The following is a 5,293-nucleotide window of genomic DNA, read 5'->3' as shown; positions in this document are numbered from 1 at the left end:
TGGGGCCAAGTGGAGGCTTTGAAGGGAGCAAGATGGAGTTACTGCCTGTTAGGCCAAGAACCAACTGCAGGGCAAGGCAAGGCAGTAGAGCGAGGCTGGAGGTGCATCACTGGAGGCAGAGCCAAGGCAGAGTGAAAGAAGTCGGTCAGAGCACATCAACAATGTCAGGGAAGATGCAGTGCTGAGGTCCCTGGAGGGGGCCCCCATGGCTCCACAGGGGCACTCTGAATGGAGAGCATCTGGATGCCTGCCACGACAGAGGACCACTAACAGCAGCGGAACCACAAAGGGCCCTGGTGCAGGAGAAAGAACTTTGCTTTTTCTTATCCACCTTATCCCCCATCCCCCTTTCTAGTCCTCAAATGAGAATGAGGCATAGGGGAGAGTTGCACTTTCAAGGAGGGAGTGGAGCCCAGAGGAAATGGCTGGAGCTGCCTCTCAGGGGCCCTGCTCTGGCCAGAATTGCTGGAAGGACAGCAGCTGGTGGTTAGAGGCAGGAAGGCAGTTTGGATTAGACTGGCTTGGACGCTGTGGTAGCTGGAAGTGACAGGAAAACTACACCATCAAGTCCAGATGTTGTCAAGAGGTGAGGAAGAAGGAGCTAACAGAGTGCCCAAAAGCAACAGTGCCAGAAGCATCAACTTCTTCCTGCATTGTGGTCCAGTAGGCCACCTGTAGAACTTCATTGCTGAGGCTGGATCCACGGAATTAAGTGACCTCGACTGAAATCCTGCTATGTGCTGGTCACTGAGATTAAAGTGAGGGGTCAATTAATTAATTTTACATTTTTCATTTTTTACCATATTTTACAGGATTCCATATTATCACTTCAGTACTATATAGATTTATCCTGCTTTTGGGAATTTCCTGACTTCAAACCTTTTTGGCTCAGTGAATGAGGTATAATATGTTTATAGAGAGAATGCTATAGAAATATAGAATCTCAATGACCTCCTCAACTCAATATCCTGAGAGATTTACTATCTGTATATGCAGTGGAAATCAATGGGAAAATAAACTCCTGTCCCTGACTTTATTATATTTTTAAAAAGTGAGGGTAAGACCAGGTACCATTTTGTACTGGGCCTACACCCAGGAACCTGGCCTTGTGGCATAATAGAAAGATGAACTAGATGTGACAGCACAAAGACAATTCTTTTAAAATCGTTGTCCAGGAATCTTGATATCAAGTGGTTTTCTTGCTATTTGCTGGATTTTCTTAGAAGCAGAATGGAAGATGGATGGAAAAATAAAGTTAGCTGGGCACAGTGGCTCATGCCTGTAATCCCAGCACTTTGGGAGGCAGAGGCGAGAGGACTGCCTGAGCCCAGGGGTTTGATACCAGCCTGGGCAACTTGGCAAGACCTTGTCTTTATAACAAAGTAAAAAATTAGCTGGGCATGGTGGTTTCAGCTATTTGGAAGACTCAGGTGGTGGAAGGATCTCCTGAGCCCAGCAGGTCGAGGCTACGGTGGCTGTAAGTGTGCCACTGCACTCCAGCCTGGGTGACAGAGTGTGGCTCTGACTCAAAACAACACAAAACAAAATAAAACAAACTATATATATATATATATATATATTTATGATCTATCTATCTATATCTATCTCTCTATCTAAGAGAAAGCTCTGGTTTCATTAGATCAGTTTACTTGAGTTTTTTGGGAGGACTTGAAGACAGCAACCAGGTATTTTCAACTATTGACAACATGATTTAGGCCAGATTTACTAACACAGTTTCACAAGAATTTTAAAATGTTGAAAAGAGTTTCTAGGGAAGTTATAAAAATCTAAAGTTCAGTCTATTTTTCAGATAAACTGGAAGCTATCTGTCTAGTTTACTCAAATATCAGCTTATAGATAATTTATCATTTCTAGCAAGATCAGTAGAAGTCTACCTCAGCCATGGCATTCTTTTTCTGAGTTAAATGATGTAGGGCACATAATGAATTTCTTCCTCTGCCTAATTATTCAAGGATAAGTCTTGTGATCTAAAAATGAACAACATGCTGTTGTATCCATGGTAAGGGGATTAAGAGTCTTGTGCTTGTAAAACAGGAGCCCAGCTCCTATTTAGTCCTTTTGATTTCCAGAAACAAGAGCCCAATTCTTACCACCCCTCGGAGGCAGTTGGCCTGTCTAGTGCCATTGATGCCAAACAGCGGTGGAGCCAATTCTTAGAGAATTACCTTCAGATCAAGGCTTCTCATACTTCAGGAAAGGGAGTCAACTTTTTAACCTCTTTTTAATGATTTGTTTCAAGAAGCCATCAGTGCATGTGTGAATATAATTTCTTGTTAAAGACAATTGGTCGAAGTGATTATTAAAGTGAATTCAAATAATTCCACCAGCCCACTGACTGTTCTGAAAGGCCATCTTTGCCTTGTTTCTGGGTCTGGCTACCCACTCGCTGTAGCCATCTCCATCGCTAGAGTCCTCGAACTCTGGCTTTCTGTTAAATTCACTGCATTGGGTCACTCACGTGCCCATCCATGTCAGAGGCAACCATGGACACCAGCTTCAAGATCATCACCAAGGACTTAAAGGAATAGGAAGTTGTGGAGGAGGCAGTGAAAAGAAGAGACACCCCTGCTCATGGGAATACAAATGAGGAAAATGGGGAGCAGAAGACTGACATGAAGTAGGTAAAGAAGAGAAAGAAGGTGGGAGGAGTAGGAGGAAAACGAGGAAGAGGAAGAAGGTGATGGTGAGGGAGAGGATGGAGATGAGGGAGCCGAAGATGATAAGGATGATGATGTTAATACCAAGAAGCAGAAGACTGAAGAGGATGACTAGATAGCAAAAAAGAAAAAAGTTTAACTTATAAAGACGCCTGCTATGACCTAGTGACCTATTCACCTTCCTCTTCATCTCAGAATCTAAGCATGGTCACCTTGTAGCAGAGAGACCTGCTGGGCAGCGCCACCCGCAGGTGACATGTGCTCGTCACCACTCAGCCAAAACCAAAGTGTGAATTTGCAACAGGGAAGGAAAAAAGAACTAAAACTTTCAAGTCCCTCTTTTCTTTCTTAGAAGTACTTTAAGAAGGAAAGCTGTTTGTATATTTCATTTATGTCTCATATTTTTGTACATATTGTTAGGGACCAGATACTTTGCACAATCTCAAATGACTAAACCAGCCTTCAGAGCTCTCTGTCCTACTTCTGATTTTACTTGTAGTGTGACCTTGTTCATTATAAATCTCAAGGAAGAAAAAAAAAAACCTTGGGGAAAAAAAGCAAAAACAACAACAAAAAACAACTTTATTCTGAGCATTCCAGTAACTTTTTTTGTGTATGCACTTAGCTGTACTATAAGTAGTTCATTTGTATTAGATGGTTAAAAAGGCCATAGCTAAAAGGTTTCTTCTTTTCATTTTTTTCTCCTCTATGAAGTTGCTGTTTATTTATTTTGGCTGGTTCAATGTATTGTGAAACAATATTCTCCAACAATAAACTAGAATTTGTTGAGTTGTTGTAACAAAAATAAGTAAATATTTTCATCAGACTCATTCAAATTTAACATCTTGAAAATGCAGGATTTCTATTTAGTTGTGGTAATAGCATTTCAGTTTATTTATTGTATCAGTACACACTTTATTTATTTATTTTTTTGAATTGGAATCTCACTCTGTCACCCAGGCTGAGTGTAGTGGCACACTCATGGCCACCCCAGCATCGACCTGCTGGGCTCTGGCGATCCTTCTGCCTCAGTCTTCCAAGTAGCCAGAACTACAGACATGTGCTACCATGCCTGGGTTATTTTTTATTTTATTGTAGAGACGAATTCTCGTCAAGTTGCCCGGGCTGGTCTCAACCCCGCAGGCTCAGGCAATCCACTTGCCTTGGCCTCCCAAAGTGCTGGGATTACAGGCTGAGCCACCGAGCCCAGCCAATACATACTTTAAAAAGATGCGTTTAGCTCAGTAAGTGCTTGTTGGTTGATTAGTTTTTCATTCTGTGCAAATCTTGGAGAACATTCAATGTAGTCACATTTGGAAGAAAGACCACGGAGAAGTTACACTAGTTGTACATAATCTATAATTGGAAGAAACTTGTATGCTTTGGTTCCTTAATAAATTAACTACTGAATTCTGTACAAATTCCTCTTTAGCCTCAACTTTCTCTCCCTCACATTGTCACTTCTTCTTGGCTACCTCCATCTACGGTATATTTAGGATTCTTCTTTAACTAGAGTTCTCTGTGCTATTTTGCTGTGTGAATATCTGTACCTTGGTGGGAAAAAGTTTTTTGGAAGTAACCTTCTTCCTTCCTTGCCTCCTTTTTCTGTTATTGCAGCCCTGGCCCAATTTACTTCCTCAATTTGTCCCTCTGGGAATAGTGTTAGAAACTGTAAGATTTTAACCTTTATTAATCCATCCTATTAATTAATTCGTTTTTCACAGTCACTTAATGAGTACCCACATGGACCATGCTTCAGGAAGACAGGATCTCACAGCACAGGACAGACTTGGGCCTTGTCCTCATGTCCCAGGGCTCACTGAAATCTATTTGTTTCAGATGGATAAAGTATTTGATAGTCTCCCTAGTGACCCTGCAACTGACAAAATTATTTCTTTGCTTGGAGACAATGAAGTTCAAATTAGGGCAGGGATTAGAGACCCTCCTGACAAAGACTATACAGCCCACATGAAATCTCAAAGTTGTCTGTTCTTCTTATGTCCTGGGTCTATTCTCAGGCAGGGCATGGAGTGTGTGTGTGAGTTCTGGCATGGTACGGGTTATTGGCTACCTCTTAGTATATATTTGAGAATGAATGAAGCATGGTGAATATCCTGGCTCTTAAGCCAGAGGCCTGTCTATTGAGGTGCAGTGGACACAAGCAAACAGTGCCCCCATGCACCCATTTCTTCCTCTTCTTCCATTTCAGTCCTGTGGGAGGATGCTCTAATGGTAGATATGGCATGCAACGGCCAGAGTAGAGCAGCTCCCTATGGCCTGGGTGTTAGCTTTTGTTGGGCCTCAGTTTCTTATTCTTGGAGGACCTAAGACATGAGTTAGTTTCTCAAAGCATCATCCAAACAGGTAAAAGCCTCAGCCCACGAGTATCTCCCCATCTTTGTATACAGCCTTTCCCTTGTGTCTTGTCTTCAGAGCAGGGTTATGCCTTCCCTGGCCCCTTTCCAACAACATTGCTACTGTAGGAGTTAGGCCTATTAATTCCTAGTTCAACTGCCTGTATTTCACCAAAATACAAACACATCTCTGCAGTTATATTTCTTTTCTTTTTTTTTTGAGTTGGAATCTCACTCTGTCACCCAGACTGGAGTGCAGTG

At 42.2% G+C, this 5,293-nt stretch overlaps 1 protein-coding gene and 1 pseudogene across 1 annotated transcript in view; both read left to right on the top strand.

The window, feature by feature from the left end:
• The window catches only part of TMEM27 (transmembrane protein 27), a 40,513-nt gene that overhangs the window by 10,035 nt on the left and 25,185 nt on the right, over positions 1-5,293 (top strand). The window lies entirely within an intron of this gene.
• On the top strand, positions 2,490-2,793 carry LOC103267015 (annotated as a pseudogene).

Source organism: Carlito syrichta, unplaced genomic scaffold (assembly GCF_000164805.1).
Source record: "Carlito syrichta isolate Samal-C Ts95f unplaced genomic scaffold, Tarsius_syrichta-2.0.1 Scaffold307764, whole genome shotgun sequence".
Taxonomy (NCBI): Eukaryota; Metazoa; Chordata; class Mammalia; order Primates; family Tarsiidae; genus Carlito; species Carlito syrichta.
The sequence above is the reverse complement of the archived record's forward strand: the minus strand, read 5'-3'. Positions and strand labels throughout refer to the sequence as shown.